Below are 9,245 nucleotides of genomic sequence, written 5' to 3'. Positions count from 1 at the left end.
AGCCATTATTATTGTGGCTGCTTTTATTATCCAGATAGTATTATTTTAACCCAATAAGACTAATATTATTATAGGTATTAATATATGGCATAATAGTACTACTAATATACTAAAAATAGCATATTATAGATCTCCACATCCCGATCCTTGATATAATTATATTAATTAGAATAAAACTAGTACTGTGGTATGCTAATACTATATGTGACATGACAAGTGCTTCATGCAAAATTGAGCTAAGATATGAGTTAAATCTTGAAGAAAGGGGAGCACTGAAGCCATGTGAGGCTACTAGGTATCTACACATTGAAAAACGGGCATTTTATCTGTTGTCTTTACAGTTATTTAGTCAGTTCTAAGTTTTATGGTCTCCAATGTATAGGATCACTTGCACAAGTTTCTGAGGGTGAAGGGTTAAATGAGGATGAGGCCCAGTACCAAAACTTTTCAGGGATGAAGGAGTCAAAGGAATGTATGCTCCATTTGAATTCCCTGGTCACTGCTTTGCCATATTTTATCTGACTTACTCAGTCTGAAATCCCTTAAGAGAGCAAGAGCAGAGATGATCAGAATATTCAACATACTACAAATACTCGCTCCACATTACTATATTATTAGTATTCATGTTGAAAACAAATTCCCCTTTGGGACTTCAATTTAACCCTATTGGCACCTGGTGATCCTTTAATATTTAAGTTCCTCTGTTTTCAAAGAGCCACATCAGAGTCTTTCCTGAGGCTGAGGACTGAATGTACTTGCACCTGGGAATTTCCCTTGTGGCCAGAAAACCCAAAGGGTGGAACGCTTCATGCATAAAAGAAATTTTAAAAGGAAGAAGATAAAGTGGGAGGTGGGGGGTGGGATCTTGAGGTCTAAAAACCACACATAAAGATTTAAATTAGCCCTCCTCTACTCCCTTCTCCCATCCCCATTAGAACCATATAAAACTGTGTGTGTGTGTGTGTGTGTGTGTGTGTGTGTGTGTGCATCTGTATGTGTACAGGCATAAGGAATAGTTGCAATAAATCAGAGTTGAGATTAGTTCTGACTTTCCAAAAAATGTTTCATGAAATTTGTTTTTAAAATAAATATAAAACAATCATTTTCAAACTTCTGTGAGCACAAGAATCACATGGAGAATGTCTGAAAATTTCTATTTCCACCTCCAGAGGGTGATTCAGGAGGTCCAAGATGGAACTCTGAAATCTTTATTTTTAATACGCATCTCATGCTATTGTGATACAAATGTTTTCTAAAACTACTCTGCAGTATTCTGGTCAAAGGTTTAGGGGTTAAACGGTTAAATTTGGGGTTAAATGGCTAAATTCTAACTATTTTCTCACTATGCAGTAGGATAGAAGAAAAAAAGGTGAAAAGGAGACAAGGAAAATTATAACTAAAAAGTTCACTTTGAAAAAAGACTAAAACTTCTGAGTTACAGTCAAAGTTTTTCAAGGCTATACATATGGATGTTTTCTTGGTTAATTTACTCTTCTGTCCTTCTAGACCCATCACACCCAGTACTGTAAGTACATAAATTGGTTTAATTTAAAAAGTAAAGAGCAGGAAGTTGATTGTAAGATAAAGGGACAAGATGATTCAAAGAATGCTTAAATTATCCATCTCAAAAAAAAAAAAAAACTGGACTCGCACCTGTGGGCCACCTTCTCTTGGGGGTTTCAACCCCTCAAGGCACACATAAATGTTCCCAGTTCCGGGAAATAATGCAGGGCTTGCACTTCATTTCTTTGGTTGTGTACTTTTAAATTTCTGCTTAATAAATCCCTTTATGCCAATTACTAACATTTCCCTGAGATTCTTTTTCCACTATGGGAATTAGCAGTCTATGGATAGTAGGTCAGTTTCCTTATCTTGGTGGGAAACTCCTCGAACCTTGTCCAGTGACAACTACTGTAAGCATAAGATTCCCATTGTTTACACAGGCAAATTTCTATCTTTTTCTCCATTTTAGGGAACTGTTTAGTCTCTGAATGCTAAAGTGCCTTTTCTTTGTGTACGCCTGGGGCAAACATAGTGAAGAACACTTTTCTCTGGAACTCAGAAGATGCCAGAGAACATCATAAAGATTTCCTTCAATCTAAGGGTTCCCTATTCAGAGTGGTTTAAACTGAGGGAAGTCAGTAGCACCTGATCTGCCTAGGGATTGCCCATTCCCTGTTTATTGAAAAGCTGTGTGGCCAAGGTCTGCTAACAACACGTGGCCCCAGAAATGTACCTGTATCTGAACAGGGGAACCTAGGGCTTGGTGAGGTGAATCAGAGGGACCCAAGTGCCCAGTTAAAAGTCAGCACAGGACCCTGCCCCAATCCTGTCATCTTGGGATTTGTCCCTTCTTGGCTCCCAGTAGAACGGCCCTGGCACTTATCCTGAAGGAAGGAAACTTGACAGTATGAATCACATTATCCTTTGTGCCTTCTCTATATTGGAGGTTGAATAAACTCTGTGTATGAGGTGGCAGAAGGACAAAGAAAAGATCCAAGTCCTAGGACTAGACCAAGTTCTCTCAGGATGCCTCCCATCAAGTGCAGGTTGGGAAAGGAGATGATGAGAGAATAAAATCACAGATTGTGAATTGGTGGCCTCAATAAATAATAAGAAATTTGAAGGCCAAAAAGTTTACTTATCTGGCAAAGTCAGAAAGCTGTTAAAACAATGGTTAATGCTGCAGCTCAATAACTAAGTGACTATGAATTCTGTGTTGCCACATCTCTGGATTTCAGGATTTTTTTTTTCTAAATCAATGTGATAGAGCTACTGGCTTTCATCAGACTTTCCATCTCTGACATCCTAAGAATGAATATTTTGTTCAAACCATACTGAGAAGTTTCTTAGGATCAGCTATAATGATCTTTAGAAGTTAAAAAGTTAGTTATCTAGTACTGTGTTAAAACTACCCCAAACTTTAATGGCAGCCATTTAATTTTGCTCACAGTTTAGTAAGTCAAGAATTCAGGATGGGTTTAACTGGCTGATTTATCTCTTATGCTTCTGATGTGGGCCCTAGTAGCTAGGTTTGTAGGATTCATTTCTGAGATTCTGGGATGGCTTCTCTCTCCACTGACCCATCAGATACCATTGTCTGTCTGTCACGCACACACACACACACACACACACAGCAACTCATAGGTCTACTCTCTATGGTTTGTGCTTCATATAGCACAATGATCTTAGGGTAGTCAGGCTTCTGAGGTGGAGCTGCCATATTCCAAAGGGCCAATGAGGAAGGAAGCTGGGAATTCTTTTCCAATCAGAGTTAGCACAGCGTCACCTTCACTGTGTTCTATTGGTTACAATGTCATAAGCCAACCCAGACAGATGGAAGAACTAGAACCTACCACTCCACTGAGGAATTGTCAAAAATTTTCCAATCATCTTTAATCTGCCACAATCAACCTTAAACAGAAGATGGAAATTTATTTCTAATATGATTAACCTAATGACATTTTTTTTTCAAAGTATGTTTTCTTTAAGTAAAAGTCTAAAGATTTAATCAACATAAAACTACCACGATTTTGGATATCTAATGATCACTCCATGTCCTCTGCTCCCCATATTCAAACAAAAAGCTGATTGCCATGGGATACAAAACAATATGAAAGGAATAGAAGGACACTGTAAATAGACCAAAAGCTGTTTTAAAATGGAAACTAGAAAGATAAAAAAGGACTCATTTTCATGTAATTGACTTTTATCTTTGAAAGTGCTGAGTCCTTGCTGTTTCAGAGAAGATAGGTACTGGGAAGCCGCTGAGAAGTGGTCAGTAATGCCTTCTATAAAGCACTGTCACTGCACACCACTTCAGGGGGCCAGGAGATAAGCTTCTTGTTCAGGGCTCTGTTTATGGTATCCAGTGTGACACAGATGCCACCCTCACAGTCTACACACAAACAGCTCTTTGTTGCTCTGAGTGTAGCAAATTCTTTACCATGAATAATCTACTACAACAAATGCTCCCTTTAGTTCCTTCTCTGTTGTTGAGAGTATTTCAGCTCCCCAGAGAAAAGAAATCAGTACTTAATAGGAATTAAATGCCGCAAAGGCTCTTTAAACATTGCTACAGAGAAGAAATGGAATGGCACAATTTGTCCTACAAGTACCACACAAGGAATAAATGAATAGATTTGGGACACAGATACAAAGTGCTATGGCAATAGGAAGGCAGTGAGATAGTCACAAGACACATGGAGTCTGGAGTTACCTCATCTGGGTTTGTATCCAAGCCGCATGACTTCCAGTCACTTGGACTAATCACTGAACCTCAGAGGTAGGAAAAAAACACAAATCTGATGCACAGGACTGCTGGCTGAAGGGTTAAATGAGATGATCATTGCAAAATAGTCAGCATACCTATAAGCACTTGATGGTGTTACTTGCTATTATCATTACTATAATCACCATATCATAAACACACTGCTCTTTGGATGTACAAAAACTAATTTCTTAATTTTTCCACCATCAAGGTAATACTCCCCAGGAGTCCTCTACTGTGCTAAGTAGTTGGGAAGCAAAAATTTTAAATACACCATGAAATGGTACCTAAATCTCTTCTGGCTTGAAAGCATTTCTGGGGACATGACTCCATCTTGTTTAAGTAATCTGGATTTTCTTCCCTTCCCTCTGCTTCTCATCAAAAGCAGAGTCAGAGTGTATAAATGGAAGGTGAGGGCCTGGACCCCTGTTCCCTCCTCTGAGTCTCCTTATTCCTACAGTGATGTAAGTCTTGGCCTGGACTGGCATTGACTATGCTGACAGCCATGGCCCCCGCTATCTGCGCCCAGACCTTAACAGCACCATGGGCCTTCTAGCACCTCTGTGTGCCATTATCAGAGCACACTGGAACTTTCCAGTTTTTCTGCTTGCCACATACAGGCCCAAGGGAGCTGAGAGCACTGCCTTTCTGTCAGCATGGCGTTGCTGTCACTCCAGCCCCGAGCCAAATGCTGGATGTCTCCTAGGGCCTGGCTTCTGTGAGAAGGAAGAGACACAATTGTGCATCCAGGAGGCATTTTTTACTGTCATAAGGGGGAGGTCCTACCTGCCAAAAACACTGCTAAACATCCTACAGTGAACAGAACAGCAGCAAGGAATTAGCTGGCCTAAAATGTCAATACTGCCAAGGCTGAAAAAACCTGTCCCCAGGCCTCCCAGCATCCCCAGGCCACACTGAGGAAGGCAGGCCAGAAGAGCAGAAATTCCCTCTCCCCCAGAGACAGCCCTGGATGTTTCTAAGGCACAGTGGCACCTCCCTCTCCTGGTGGCCCAGGGCTCCATTTGAGACTGCAGAAGAGAACAGGCAAGGACAGGACACTTCACCATCTTGCGCTGCCTGCTGTCCTGTAACCAGGGACAGAAACACTGGTTTTTTGAGCCTTTCCTGTGTGACAGAGAATCCCCTGACATCATTTCCTCCTTCTCCTTTTGGAGGTGTCCTTTGCCCTGGGGCATTCTTTGTGGCCAAAAGAGTGGAACAACAGCAAGGAGAGAGGCTGACATCACTGGGAAAAGATAAACTGAGAGATATTTCAAAAATACCTTTATTAATGTCGATAAATATTGTATAACCAGCTACTTTTCTTATGCTAACACAGGACTTGATAAAATATGCATTGAATGGAACTACTTACAACATAAAGAATTTATTACTACCAAAAGAATTGTATTATTTCTTTTTTTCCAGGTAGTCTCCCCTCTAATACTGTTAGGCAGCTTTGACATTCTCCCCTGATCAGAAGCTCCATTTGGAGGGCACATTCTGGCCTCTCTCCATCTCTCAAATATAGGCATGCTAACTCGCCTCCTGGCCTTCCACTTGTGGGAGGCTATGTGGACTCCGCCCCAGGCCTGAAAGCTGCCTGGAGTGATGGAGGTGGTCCAGAGCTGATCACTACCAAGCAAAGAGGAGGGATGAGAAGCACAGGGTCTTGGGAGCACTGGCTCTAACATCTGCACTGAGGGAGAGTTATGTCGTCTCCCTGGGCCTCATCTTCCTGGACTGCAAAATGGTGATGATGATCATTTTAACCAGACAAGAGTGCTATTGTTGCATGAGCTGCTTTAACAAAATACCACAGACTAGGTGACTTAAACAACAGAAATTAGTTTTCTTACTTTTCTGAAGGCTGGAAGTCCAAGATCAAGGTACCAGAAGATGAGTTTCCAGTAAGGGCCTTCTTTTTGGCTTGTAAGTGGTCACTTTCTCACTGTGCCTCCACATGGCCTTTCTCTCTTCCTTTCGTGAGATCACCAATCCCATTGAAGTAAGGCCACACCCTTATAAACTCATTTAGCCTTAATTACCTCCTAAAGACTTTATCTCTAAACACGGTCTTCTTGGAGGTTAGGGCTTTAATATGAATTTTATGAACATAAATCCTTCTGTAGCACAGTATTTCATTTAAATTGAGAGCACCCATAAGATGCATTTGAATCTAGAAAGCACTCAATAATTGTCTAAGATTATTACAATTGTGGTTTTCTAGGAGTACAGAACATTATCTATCCAAGATGGCCAGTCAGGTACTTGACACCCATCATGAAAGGAGCTTATTGAATTGGGCACTAGGGAAGGAAGACACAGTGCTAACATGCTCTAGACAGCCAGACCTCAGGGAGTACCTAAGGAAGTTGCCATATTTGGCCAGAAGGAACAGGCAGATATCTTATAAAGCAGACCATGTCACCTATGTAGAAAGAAAACATCTTTTATTGATTTAGATCCACAAACATATTAACTGCTACCATTTATTTAACACATACTATGTGCTGAAAACTTTACATATATTCTCTCTACTAACTTTATCACAATAACTTCAACGGATGGGGATATTGAGATTCAGAGAAATTAAATAATCTTGGAAAGTTACAAAGCAATTAAATAGCAGAAGCTTGATGTACTTTTAAGACTGTAAAACCCTAGAGCTAAGAACTTTAATTTCATGTACAAGTTCAGTGTTACAGACAGATACTGGAATATGTGATCCATTCCTCAGAGTCATTAAAAGAAAGAAGAGTTCATCTCTAGCAATATGTCATTGAAGCTGATGTATAGATTCAGCTCTTGCAGCATTTTGAAGGGGCTAGAAAAATGGTCCATTTGCCTCTAAATATATTGGGCTGACAATTTATATGTGTGTATGTGTGTGAAGAGATGGATGCATTAAGGACACTGTATCAGTTGGCTATTACTGCATAACAAATAACTGACTCCAAAATTCAATGGGCTGAAACAATAACCATTTCTCCTGGCTCACAAGTCTTCAGGTCAGTTAAGTGTTGGTCATCTAGGTTGGGCTCAGCTCACCAATAAATCTGCCTCCAGTTATAAATGACTGCACCTGTCTACATGCTCCGGGTTCCCTGTATAGTTACCTAGACCCAGAGGAAGCAGCTACCAAGGGAAGCACTTCTCATAGAGGTGGCAGAAGTAATGCCTTTTTTTCTACACTTCATTATAAAATAAATAGGCTTTGAGTTTAACGATTTTTGCCTAACTAAAGGTTAATGCAAGTGTTTGAGCACATTCAAGGTAGGTCACACTAAGCTATAATGTTCATTAGGTTAGGTGCGTTAAAAGCATTTTTGATTTTGATATTTTCAATTTTCCAGTGATTTATTGGAATGTGACCCAATTAGAAGTCGAGGGACATGTATATTTGGTTTTTTTACATTCTTACCAAATGGTCAAATATCTTTTTGGATATTCTCATTGGAGAAATAGGAAATTGCTTTATATTCACAGTGACCTAATATTTAGATTTACATGGTAGCTGCCAATATTAGAAAATAGAACTTGACAAACAATATTAATTCCAAGTTGATTTCATAAGTCAAATTCATCTTCTCCAAAAAAACAAGCTGGCCAGACTAGACTTAACTCACAACAACAATTAGCTCAAGCTAAATCATGACTTCCATCCTATTCTAGGGTATGGAATCACCAGCTTGTGAAAGCTCTGTCTCCCTGACACTAAACTAAGTGTTAAATGCCGTCATGCTATTTTTCTTAGGCCTATCCTGCTTCACTGAGTAACTGCTCTCCTCTGTGTCTATCAGAACACCATAGCTGCTATAAAATTTAGCCTTTCAATAAATTTTTACCCACTTAATCCAATTTCTCAAGGTCCTGAATAATCTGTTTAGGGTCTTTCTTCTTCAAAACTGCAACTTGTACCATCATATGCTGCTTTTTGTTTTTCTTCAATTCTCTCTTCCCGGCTCCCTGTCAAGTTTGGTCTGCAGGGCTCACAAATTTTCCACTCTTGGTGGATAATGTTAATCTCTGCCCCATATTGACAATTTAAATGGTTTACTTATTCAAAAACAAATAAACAAACAAAACAAACAAACAAAAACACTTCTACTGGGCTCGCTGGATTGCCAGAGGAAGGAAAGGGATGATTCCTTGCCTCTTTTACTTAACAGGACCTTCACCTCTGCCTCTCTGTCAACCACCCAGCCTCAGCCATCTCGAATTATGCCCTTCCACCATCTTTACTTCTTAAGTCTCAAGTGCAGAGCTGGTATGTGGACACTGTTGCCCACAGTCCGTTGGCCAAAGCAAGTCACAAGCCAGTGGAAAAATGAACTCTGCCTTTTGTGAGAGGGAATGCAAAATCACATGGCAAAGAGTGTGGATCAAGGAATAGGTGAAGCATTGAAGCCAATAGTTCCATCTACTGCAGACATTTCTGATTGGAAGGAAAGGTGGTTACATGAAATGGGTGGAGTGGGAAGAGAAGATCTATAAAAGCCCCACTAAGTATCAAAAGATTTGACACAAAGGGCTTTGCCTAGGAATAAAACACCACATTTTCTCATTTCTCCAACTGAGATCATGAAAGACAAATTCTCCCATCCTCCCACTTTCCTCTTCCCTTTCCTTAAAAAAGTATACAAAATTGTAGGATGCCAAAATATTAGGCAAGCCTGGCTAAAAAGAGAGATCTCTTAAGTCTCAAATTTCAACTATCTATAAAAGTAGCATTTGGCAAATTTCTGCAAAAAAAAAAAAAAAAAAGTCTCCTTCTGCATTTGAGTCTCAGGGTCCCCATTTTGTGTTTTATCTACACATCTGTAATCTATAACCACAACTACCAGCCTAACTGCTTGACTAATTGAAACAAATGTCCTAAGAAAACAAACAGAAACATGGAAAGCCCCTAGAAATATACACTGGAAATGACTGGGGCCAGATTTTACTACAGAAAGCCAGGGTAAAGCTAGGT

This window comes from Heterocephalus glaber, unplaced genomic scaffold (genome assembly GCF_053883595.1).
Source record: "Heterocephalus glaber isolate CG9 unplaced genomic scaffold, H.glaber_assembly_v1.0 deba00001497, whole genome shotgun sequence".
Classification (NCBI taxonomy): Eukaryota; Metazoa; Chordata; class Mammalia; order Rodentia; family Bathyergidae; genus Heterocephalus; species Heterocephalus glaber.
The sequence above is the reverse complement of the archived record's forward strand: the minus strand, read 5'-3'. Positions refer to the sequence as shown.